The sequence below is a fragment of the Vipera berus genome (genome assembly GCF_964194415.1).
Source record: "Vipera berus genome assembly, chromosome: 3".
In the NCBI taxonomy this organism is placed as follows: Eukaryota; Metazoa; Chordata; class Lepidosauria; order Squamata; family Viperidae; genus Vipera; species Vipera berus.
In genome coordinates this window covers 190,639,204-190,651,599 of record NC_138204.1, presented here as the reverse complement: position 1 = coordinate 190,651,599, position 12,396 = coordinate 190,639,204, and the positions used below count along the sequence as shown (strand labels likewise).

At 40.6% G+C, this 12,396-nt stretch overlaps 1 protein-coding gene across 2 annotated transcripts in view; it reads left to right on the top strand.

Moving 5' to 3' along the window:
* Positions 1 to 279: 279 nt before the first annotated feature.
* TRIQK (triple QxxK/R motif containing) overlaps positions 280 to 12,396 on the top strand; it is a 69,195-nt gene continuing 57,078 nt past the window's right edge. Inside the window, exon 1 of one of the 2 annotated variants that reach the window (XM_081325169.1) lies at positions 280 to 337. The gene's annotated coding sequence lies outside the window, so the exon portion shown is untranslated. Of the gene's footprint in view, positions 390 to 12,396 lie in introns of both variants that reach the window. The other variant, XM_081325167.1, reaches the window with a different exon arrangement.

Here is a 12,396-nt window from a genome sequence, read left to right as displayed (position 1 = left end):
TAACTTTGAACGATCACTAAATTAACTGTTGTAAATCGAGGATATCTGTACTATAGTTCCCATCCTCATCAGCTGATAGGCTGGTTGTACGGGAGGATCAAACACATCTGCGGATCGGACAATAGGCAACCGCCGAAAAAGGTCTTAGAAGCAGAAGAGGAAAGTGAGATGGGGAATGGGGGCTGCCGCTCTTCCTCAACCAGCGGCGCTACCTCCTAGAGCAGCCTTCGCCTCCCGCGGGCAGCCAAGAGAGGCGGGCCGTTTCCGCCTAACGAGGGAGGCGTAATCTCCGCCACCGAAGAGCAGCGGAGGCAGAGCTGATATGCTTGACTCAGAGGTACCGAGGCAATAACCACTACGACTGGGAGAGCGGCGGCTGTGGGGAACGGGTAGGGACGCAGAATAAACCGCTCTCCTTTTAGCTTGAGAATTTTGTGGGCGCGCACGCCTGGCAAGCTCAAAGGAACAAGCTCAATAATCACAGCTCATTTCGAGGAAGAGACAGGGCGGATCATTCCGTTAGTCAAACTTCGTACTTCCTCTCTGATTGGTAGGGGAAGAAGCTCTTAGGTCGTTATTGGTTAGAACTTGCTGTCCATCTAAATAGCGTCTCAGCTCATACGTATTTTCTTTGGAAGGGGAGTTGTTCAGACAGAGATAGAGCCGCCATATTGATTTCGGGCAATTTCAATTGGGCAATGAGAGGGAAAGAGGAAGAACTGGCAAAGGAGATTCAGTTCTCCACTGATTTAAATCTTTGCATTCCCTTGTTTAGCGTCAAGTCTTCCATAAAGTGAAACGAAATACGTTTTTTAAAATATTTAAAATGGCAATTATTCCTTCTGCCATCTCTCTGATTGTTTTTCATATGGGTTTTCTTGCCAACCTCGCTTAATTGGAGGGATCGCTTTCCTAAAGACGGATTACTTTGGGAAATTTTGCGGTGTTCGCCCGTAATTTTAGCAATCGCTAGCCAGGAATAAGATAGTCCCAACTTTGGGTCCGCGGATGGAGGGGAAAAGTAATCCTGATTATATCTAGTGACCAAAGTAGATAGCGCTAAATGGTAAGAAATGATGGAAATTGGGAAAATGCAACTCAGTGTTTTTCAAACGTGGCAACTTTATTTATTTATTTTTATTTATTTTAATTCCATTTATATCCCGCCCTTCTCCGAAGACTCAGGGCGGCTTACAAGCTTTGCAGTAGCCTTCATTCTATGTATATGCCTGCTTATTAGGGCTTTCACACACACCCCAAGCGGCATTATTACAAAGTCAGCTTAATTGCCCCCAACAATCTGGGTGATGTGTACATTACAACTCCCATAATTCCCCAATCAGCTTGCTTGCCAGATTATTCTGGGAGTTGAAGTCCACAGATATTAAAATTGCCAAGTTTGAAAAATAGTGATATAACTCATGGGATATATTAATCATTTGCTACATGCTTGGATATTCCAGAAGTGCAAATATCTCTTGAATAGGGATCACCGAAGGTATAGTTCCCAAAACATCTGCAAACCAAGATTAGGTTATAGGTAGGAATTATCTGACTTGCTTTTTTTTTTCTCTTAAGGACTGTAAAGTTTTGTTCCACATCTATCCCCTTACCCTTGATTTTGATAAGAGAGGGCACACCAGAGGGGTTAATTTCTATTTGTGCTGATGATCTTGGGTTTATAACTAGCTGATGTTAATAACAAAATATTTTCTTAGAGCTGGTATCTGTAAATATGGATATTTTTGGCCAGGATGATTGGGTTTGTGAGACTAAATCCCTTTTTTTCAGTCACAGATAGAGATAACAATGGGTCAAACAGTGAAGATCACAGATGTTAAATTGTTTTCTCATTACCTCCCTTTCCCATCAAATTACACACTTTGCTGTTCATTAGGACATTAGGACTGATGGTAGGCCTTTGGTGGTCTCTGAGCTTGCTTGTTTTGCTGATGTTTCATTACCCAAACTAAGTAATATCATCAGTGCTAGGACCGGTGTTGACAGAATATGTTTGCAGAGTTCTAGAATGGTAAAGTTCAATTTAATTGGACCCTTGAAAATATAGATCCAAGATTGCTAAGCACATTGATTTGTGCTTCTTAGATTGTAAGCCGCCCTGAGTCTTCAGAGAAGGGCGGGATATAAATAGGATTTAAAAAAAAAAGATATTGACATTAAACTGGCAGGAATAGCCAACACCCCAGAAGACAAGCTCAGGATCCAAAAAGATCTGGACAGACTTGAACAATGGGCCCTATCCAACAAAATGAAATTCAATGTGGAGAAAATCAAGTTTTACACCTGGCAAGGAAAAACCAAAGGTACAAGTACAGGTTAGGCGAAACCTGGCTCAAAAACAGTAACTCTGAGAGGAACCTTGGAGTGCTTAGTGGATGATCACTGAAATAGTCGCCAGTGTGTGACAACAGCCAAAAAAACTAATATGATCCTTGGTTGTAGAAACAGAGGCATAGAATCAAAATCACGTGAAGTATTAGTACCACTTTATAAAGCCTTAGTAAGACCACACCTGGAATACTGCAGTTTTGGTCAGCAGATTACAAAAAAGATGTTGAGACTTTGGAAAAAGTGCAAGGAAGAGCAACTAAGGCCTGGAGGCTAAAACGTGAAGAACAGTTGCAGGATTTGGGTTTGGCTAGTCTAGAGGGGACATGATAGCAGTATTCCAAAATTTGAGAGGCTGCCACAAAGAGGAGGGGGTCAGTTTATTTTCCAAATAACCAGATGGCAGGACAAGAAACAATGGATGGAAACTAATCAAAGAGAGAAGCAACCTGGAATTAAGGAGAAACTTCTGAACAACCACTGGAATAGCTTGCCATCAGAAGTTGTGGGTGCTTCATCACTGGAGGTTTTTAAGAAGACGCTGGACAGTCACTTGTCTGAAATGATATAGAGTCTACTGCTTGAGCAGGGGGTTGGAGTAGAAGACTTCCAAGGTCACTTCTAGCTGCACTCTATTCTGATTCCGATTTTGCTGTTTATGGCAGCAACAGATAATCTTGTAAATCATTAGACAGGCTTTGACCCCAAAGTGGATGGCATCTCACATTTTTGTTTTGAGCCATGGTTTTCTGACAAATCAGTGATATAAGGGTTTATATACATCATCCTAAACTATAAACCTCAATAGTTGGGCTTCTACAGTGTGCTAAATCAAAGACAAATGAACTTTTGTATAGCTGTATTTTTTGTATGAATTTAGTCTGGTTCTTCTCTCTATTGCCTATTCCAGTGATGGCAAACCTTTTAGAGACCGAGTGCCCAAACTGCAACCCAAAACCCACTTATTTATCGCAAAGTGCCAGGGCTGCATCAGCATTGTGGTACTCTCAGGGGGATGGGGGGGCGGGGCATGGCTGTAGTGGTCACGGCAGACTGGGTGAGCGTGGCCGGGGCCAGGGTGGCGGGGGCCAGTCCTTTGCCATCTCTGGGGCATCCCCAGGGGGCGAACGCCACTTGCTCGCTCACTTCCTGCCGTGTCGCTTCCAAACACCACGTGCTCACTACTCTGGTGAACTCTGCTGGGGCAACGGCATGCGTGCCCACAGAGAGGGCTCTGAGTGCTGCCTCTGGCACGCGTGCCATAGGTTTGCCACCACTGGCCTATTCAGTCACCTGTCATGGAAAAAAATCACTTTTTGAAGAGGCCAGAGCACTTGGAACCAGCTGTATATTATCTCCTCCTGTTCTAGATCATCTTCCTAAAGATACTTTTCAATGGTGCTATTGCAGCTCCAGGAAGTACTCTTTTAAAAATGTTCTATATTCTTATGGATATTGGGTGATCCATCAAGAGTTTTTTGTTTTTAGTTTGCCAGTAGGGGTAGTGGGCTAGGCAGTTTTTGGGCTCAGGAAGGAGCAGGCTCACATTTTTACCTTTATACTATATCTTGTAATACAGTCACGAGTATGAGAAGTAGTGTCACTAAACTCCCCTTGATACTAAGAAAATTGTGCCTGTAAATAGCTGTTATACTACTGAATCCAAGCTTGCGTTGGCAGCTGTTCTGCTATCTAAATGTATGCAAGCATATTAAAAATCAGCCTGGTGGCAAATTGTAAAGGGAACTGCTGTTGCTTGGTGAAATCTGGGAACATTTCATTGGAAGCCAATGAGAAATAAAAATTTAAAATCAAAGTAGAACAAGGAGACTCAATATTGTTACTCTGTATTTATATATGCCAAGCCAAAAGGATCATATTGTGAGACCCTAAAGAGGAAAACAATGAATTTAAACATGAGCAATGCCTTAGAGGTGCAGAGATAATGAGATTTGGGCTTTTAAAAGAGAATAAGACCTCTGTGCATGTGTTTTTTCAGTACAAATATTCAACTGCCCAAGCAAGTTTTGTCTGTACTTTTTAGAAACAGGTCAGGGGTTTCAAAATTGATGAGTTCATAGTGGTGACCATGATAGAGTGAAGTAATTTCTAAATCTAGCTGATGTTTCTAAACCTGTATCCAGGGCTTTTTTCCTCACAGAACACTCAGAACGGAGTTCCGGCACCTTTTTTGGATGGAACCTTGTAGGGTAGGCAAAGTGGGTTGTATGACATGTGTGAGTTCCGGCACCTTTTTCTTTTACAAAAAAAGCACTGCCTGTATCTATTCCTTTTCAAAACTGGAAAACGTAAATGCCACACGTATGTATCATATTTGTTTGCTTTTACTAATATTTCATACTTTCTCTGTCTAACATATACATATGTAACACATTTGGTAGTTATTGTTGGCTGAGCTTCTTTGGCTAGGTTTGTTTTTTTGTTCCTGTCTATTTAGAATATTTCTCCACTTTGAGAAAAGCAGAAAACCAGGGTCAGTAACCTTCACACATGAAAAATTAAAAATAAAGAGCAGGGCAAACATGGAATGAATATGTATAGAGGAATTAATATTTCTTATGTTAGTGTCCATTGAATTTTTAAATTTTAAATAAATGAGTTTTTGTTAAGATTACTTGGAGTTAATGTGACTCTTTATTGAGGAATATTGTTATAAATCCACAAATTCAGTCAGATACAAAAATCTTTAAGAATGTACATTGTGAAAATTCTCAATACTTTGTTATTGTATTGTTTTTTATTTTGGGGTGATTCCATTATTCCATTTTTTATTTTATTAGTCCATTTAATAAAAAAATGAAAGAACAGTAAAAATACACTAAAAAGAATACATTATGTGTAAAATTAATAAAAATGAACTACAAAAAATAAAAAAAAACCTCCATGAACTTGAACTGATAACCGTTGGCATATGATAAATGCTGTATAGTTGCTTATTCTTTTCTCTTTGTAATAAGAATGCCCCAAGAGTCTAATAACAGGTTCAGTTTACAAATACTTCATGCTGTCTTTGGCTGGGCCTTGTTTCTTTTTCCAGAGCAGATGATCTTGGCAAACTGTAAATTGAAGCCAGAGCTGCAACAATTTTTCAACACATTAGCAGCAAATTTAGTGCTTATGATGAAGAGATAGCAATCACATTAGGTTCAACAGTGGTGAGAAGAATGGCGTGAACTGTAAAAGTTCTGCAGAAATCTTAATCAGTTTGTTTCAGCTCCATGTGGTAGCATTTGCCATTTTACTTCTCAAGCAAAACATGCCAGCTTGTACGTTAGCTTTGTGATACACACTAAGAAGAGTCAATCGTTAACTTTTACAGTTCTAGCTTCAGCAGGTTATGAATATTGAACTGTGTAATCTGTAGTTTATTGTGACTCTGTTGTCCTAAGGCCAGGATTCTTGGCTTTTTTTCAGGGGGAAGTTTGCCTTTGGTCTTGGAATGCTTGCACTTCCAAAAATAGAAAAAAAAGGAAACTAGATTTTGATTTCGTGCCGTTTGATTAAAATTAAATGTAGAAACTACATTTCTTCAGCCATTTCTTTCATAGTTTACCTCTTCAGTTTACATGGTAGCTTTTGGAAGTCTCAGTGGGCTGTATCAAAGGCTTTTAAAAGGCCTGAATGCAACCTTGGAGACTTGGATTGTGCATCATTGCATGTTTTGAGTGCTTTAATTCTGCATTTTTATAGAATACATGAATGAAATGATCCTATTTATTGGATCATCTACATTTTAAAATATTGAAAGTGAGCTGTTTCCCATGTAACAAGTTCAGAACTGAAAATGTATGTTGCTATCTAAACAGTGTATATATATTTACATTTTAGAACTAGCAGCCAGTTTAAGCAGTATTGCCAATTACTATTTGAAAGGCCAGAGTTATATATTGTCCCAAAGCAGACATAGAAATCGTGTACTAAAGCCTAATGTACTTGATGGTTAGATATATCCATCATCAATATCAAATGCACTTTCCTGGTACCTTATGCAATAAATACAGTTGCAAGAAAAAGTATGTGAACCCTTTGGGATTATGTGGTTTTTTGCATGAATTGGCCATAAAATGCGCTCTAAACGTCATGTAAGTCACAACAATAGAAAAACACAGTCTGCTTAAAATAATACTACACAAACATTAGCTGTTGTCATGTTTTAATTGAAGATAAGATGGAAACATTCACAGTGCAGGGTGGAAAAAGTATGTGAACCTTTGGACTTAATAACTGGTTGACCTTCCTTTGGCAGCAATAACCTCAACCAAACGTTTCCTGTAGTTGCAGATCAGACCTGCACAATGATCTGCAGTAATTTTGGACCACTCCTCTGCACAAAACTATTTCAGTGTAGCAATATTCTTGGGATGTCTGGTGTGAATCGCTCTCATAAGGTCATGCCACAGCATTTCAATCGGGTTGAGGTCAGGACTCTGACTGGGCCACTCCAGAAGGTGTATTCTGTTCTGTTGAAACCATTGTTTTGTTGAATTACTTGTATGCTTTGGGTCATTGTCCTGTTGCATCACCCATCCTCTGCGGATCTTCAGTTGGCGGACAGATGGTCGTACGTTTTCCTGCAAAATGTCCTGATAAACTCTGGAATTCATTTTCCCATCAATGACAACAATCCGTCCAGGCCCTGAGGCTCCCTCCGCCATGTTTTACAGTGGGGATGAGGTTTTGATGTTGGTGTGCTGTGCCATTTTTTCTCCACACATAGTGTTGTGTTTTTTCCCCAAACAACTCAATTTTGGTTTCATCTGTCCACGTTTGAAGTTTGCAAAAGAGCACCTGGATGTTCCACAGCACTACTGGCAAAATATACTGTGGAAAGTATATCAAGGAAAGCTGGACGTGGTCAAACAAGAAATGACAAGACTGAACATCGACATCTTAGGTATCAGCGAACTAAAATGGACAGGAATGGGTGAATTTAATTCAGATGACCATCAGGTATACTACTGCGGGCAAGAATCCCTCAGAAGAAATGGAGTAGCCTTCATAGTCAATAAAAGAGTAGGAAAAGCAATACTGGGATACAATCCTCAAAATGACAGAATGATCTCAGTTCGAATCCAAGGCAAACCATTCAATATCACAGTAGTCCAAGTCTGTGCCCCAACCACCGGTGCTCAAGAGGATGAAATTGACCAGTTCTATGAAGCCCTATAGCACCTTATAGAACTAACACCAAAAAATGATGTTCTTATCATCATGGGGGATTGGAATGCTAAAGTAGGAAGCCAAAAGATAACCGGAATAACAGGCAAGTTTGGCCTTGGAGTGCAAAATGAAGCAGGGCACAGGCTGATAGAATTCTGTCAAGAGAATACGATGGTCATAGCAAACACTCTTTTCCAACAACCCAAGAGATGGCTCTACACATGGACATCACCAGATGGTCAACACAGAAATCAGATTGACTATATGCTTTGCAGCCAATGATGGAGAAGCTCTATACAGTCAGTAAAAACAAGACCAGGAGCTGACTGTGGCTCAGACCATGAGCTTCTCCTTGCAAAGTTTAGGCTTAAACTGAAGAAAGTAGGGAAAAGCACTAGGCCACTGAGGTATGAATTATGTCATATCCCTGTTGAATATACAGTAGAGGTGACAAATAGATTTAAGGAATTAGATCTGATAGACAGAGTGCCTGAAGAACTATGGACAGAGGTTCGCGACATTGTACAAGAGGTAGCAACCAAAACCATCCGAAAGAAAAAGAAATGCAAGAAAGCAAAATGGCTGTCTGAGGAAGCTTTGCAAATAGCTGAGGAAAGGAGGAAAGCGAAAGGCAAGGGAGAAAAAGAAAGATACGCCCAATTGAATGCAGAATTCCAGAGAATAGCTAGAAGAGATAAGAATGCCTTCTTAAATGAACAGTGCAAAGAAATAGAAGAAAACAATAGAATAGGGAGGACCAGAGATCTTTTCAAGAAAATTGGAGAGATGAAGGGAACGTTTCATACAAAAATGGGCATGATAAAGGACCAAAATGGCAGGGACCTAACAGAGGCAGAAGAGATTAAGAAGAGGTGGCAAAATTACACAGAAGAACTATACAAGAGTGAGCTTAACGTCCCTGATAATCACAATGAGGTGGTCACTGACCTCGAGCCAGACATCCTAGAATGTGAATTGAAGTGGGCCTTAGAAAAGCTGAGCAACAACAAAGCTAGTGGAGGTGACAGTATTCCAGCTGAGCTATTCAAAATCTTAAAAGACAATGCAGTAAAAGTGCTACACTTTATACCGCCCTTTGGGAGAAGGGCGGTATAAAAATCCAATAAATGAAAATGAAAATGAAATGAAATTTGCCAGCAAATTTGGAAAACTCAACAGTGGCCACAGGATTGGAAAAGATCAGTTTACATTCCAATTCCAAAGAAAGGCAGTGCCAAAGAATGTTCAAACTATCGCACCATTGCACTCATTTCTCATGCTAGTAAAGTCATGCTTAAAATCCTACAAGCTAGACTTCAGCAGTATGTGGATCGAGAACTACCAGAAGTACAGGCAGGATTTCGAAGAGGCAGAGGAACTAGAGATCAAATTGCCAACATACGCTGGATCATGGAGAAAGCTAGGGAGTTCCAGAAAAACATCTACTTCTGCTTCATTGACTATGCTAAAGCCTTTGATTGTGTAGATCATAACAAACTGTGGCAAGTTCTTAAAGAGATGGGAGTACCAGACCATCTTATTTGTCTCTTGAGAAACCTATATGTGGGTCAAGAAGCAACAGTGAGAACTGGGCATGGAACCACTGATTGGTTCAAAATTGGGAAAGGAGTCCGGCAAGGCTGTATACTGTCGCCCTGCCTATTTAACTTATATGCAGAGCACATCATGAGAAAGGCAGGGCTAGATGAATCAAAAGTTGGAATTAAGATTGCCGGAAGAAATATCAACAACCTTAGATACGCAGATGATACCACTCTAATGGCAGAAAGTGAAGAAGAACTAAAGAGCCTCTTGTTGCGGGTGAAGAAGGAGAGTGCAAAACTTGGGTTGAAACTTAACATTAAGAAAACCAAGATCATGGCATCTGGCCCTCTCAATTTCTGGCAAATAGATGGGGAAGAAATGGAGGTAGTGATAGATTTTATTTTCCTGGGATCCAAGATCACTGCAGATGGGGACTGTAGCCAAGAAATTAAAAGACGCTTGCTCCTTGGGAGGAAAGCCATGGCAAATCTAGACAGCACACTAAAAAGCAGAGACATCACCCTGTCAACAAAAGTGCGTATAGTCAAGGCTATGGTCTTCCCAGTTGCAATGTATGGCAGTGAAAGTTGGACCATAAGAAAGGCTGAGCGCCAAAGAATTGAGGCCTTTGAACTATGGTGCTGGAGAAGACTCCTGCGAGTCCGTTGGACTGCAAGGCGATCAAACCGGTCAGTCCTGTTGTTGTTGTTGTTAGTTGCGAAGTCGTGTCCGACCCATCGCGACCCTATGGACAATGTTCCTCCAGGCCTTCCTGTCCTCTACCATCTTCTGGAGTCCATTTAAGCTCACGCCTACTGCTTCAGTGACTCCATCCAGCCACCTCATTCTCTGTCGTCCCCTTCTTCTATTGCCCTCAATCTTTCCCAGCATTAGGCTCTTCTCCAGTGAGTCCTTCCTTCTCATTAGGTGGCCAAAGTATTTGAGTTTTAGCTTCAGGATCTGGCCTTCTAAAGAGCAGTCAGGGTTGATCTCCTCTAGGACTGACCGGTTTGATCCGGCAATCTTAATTCCAACTTTTGATTCATCTAGCCGTGCCTTTCTCATGATGTGCTCTGCATATAAGTTAAATAGGCAAGGCGACAGTATACAGCCTTGCCGGACTCCTTTCCCAATTTTGAACCAATCAGTGGTTCCGTGTCCAGTTCTCACTGTTGCTTCTTGGCCCGCATATAGGTTTCTCAAGAGACAAATAAGATGGTCTGGTACGCCCATCTCTTTAAGGACTTGCCACAGTTTGTTATGATCCACACAATCAAAGGCTTTAGCATAGTCAATGAAGCAGAAGTAGATGTTTTTCTGGAACTCTCTAGCTTTCTCCATGATCCAGCATATGTTAGCAATTTGATCTCTAGTTCCTCTGCCTCTTCGAAATCCTGCCTGTACTTCTGGTAGTTCTCGATCCACATACTGCTGGAGTCTAGCTTGTAGAATTTTAAGCATAACTTTACTAGCGTGAGAAATGAGTGCAATGGTGCGATAGTTTGAACATTCTTTGGTCAGTCCTAGAGGAGATCAATCCTGACTGCTCTTTAGAAGGCCAGATCCTGAAGCTAAAACTCAAATACTTTGGCCACCTAATGAGAAAGAAGGACTCACTGAAGAAGAGCCTAATGCTGGGAAAGATCGAGGGCAATAGAAGAAGGGGACAACAGAGAATGAGGTGGCTGGATGGAGTCACTGAAGCAGTAGGCGTGAGCTTAGATGGACTCCAGAAGATGGTAGAGGACAGGAAGGCCTGGAGGAATGTTGTCCATAGGGTCGCGATGGGTCGGACACGACTTCGCAGCTAACAACAACAACAACAACAATAACTGTCTCAGTAGTATTGATAAAAATCCGCTTTCCCTTCAGGTTAGGGCTTTGATTGTGGATCTTTGCTGTTAGAGATATTTCAGACTGATAATGTTGGGCCAGATAGCTATGGCTTTTAGGATCTTTCCCCACTGTTATATCCACTCAAACCTGAATCAGCAAAGCCTAATGGTGTGAATTTTTCTGTTCCTACTACCAGTACCTCCTCTCTCTGTATTGTTTTGGTTCCAAGGACTAGTAATCATCTGATTTTTTTCCCCAATGTATTGAGTAAAAAAAACAACTAAGCTGTTTTTCATGTGTTGAAAGTTACCATTGGACCATGGAAAACTAGCACTATTAGAATATAAGAAAATCTAAGGATGGTTTAGGTCATCTTCTTATGGCTACGGACAAACAATGGAGATCAGGCTGGAAAAGAGGACGTTGCTAGAGCATGTTTGTGGTTATTTTCCTTTCTAAATACCACCTCTCCTTCCTATGGGATTTTAATGTCTGTTTCAACAACAAAGAAAGTGTAAGCTGCTCTTACTTTCCTACCTCATTTTTACTTTGCAAAAGGGGCCTTTCTCGTGTCATGAAACATGTATTATATGGGCTTGTTTGACTTTCATATTTCAAAGCAAAATGCTTTGTTGCTGTTTATCAGTCTAGTTTGTATATAGCCAGGTTTGGCAAATAACAGCTTTAGCAATAAGACTCTTGTGCTGTTTTGCCTAGAGTAAAGGGCAACTGTTGTTTTCCATAGAATTGTGATGTTTTGGAATAAGAGATAATCTTCTAAAATAAAGCACATCTGGCAATCCAGTCTGTTATCTGCAATGAATCCATCAGCTCTGAGTTGGACAGTTGCCATGGAACAGTTGTGAACTGAAAAAGTGTTCTGTGAACTGACATATGGCCACACCTGAGCTTTACTGCACATATATACAGCCTTCACATCAGAATGAATTCTCCCAAATTATGCACAGCCTTCCATAGTATGGCATGTGCTCTTTCCTCCTGTGCTTAAACTTTTTGAACTGTAGAAAGCTCAACGAAAGGAAACACATTTTGCCCTTTCTATATAAATAAAATAAACTGTGATTTAATTCAAGCTTATGGTGCTTTCAAACACAGCTCATGTAGGGTTTTTTGACAACAAAAATATTTTGCTATTGCTATTCATGGATTTTTTTAAAAAAATTCTGAGTCTAGTTTATCATACTGGAGCATCCCTTCTGAGTATAGAGTAGATCAGGTCTTTCTTAATTTCCGAATCCAGATAAGATTAGATAGCGAAAGAAATTAAATTATTAAATTACTGTATATACTTGAGTATAAGCCGACTCGAGTATAAGCCGAGACCCCTAATTTTACCCCAAAAAACTGAAAAAAGTTATTGACTTGAGTATAAGCCGAGTATAAGTATAAGCTTGGCCCCTTCTTAGCAACATATCTATATTCTGTGCCACGACGAGCCGCTCGTTGACTCTGGCAGCATCCCGG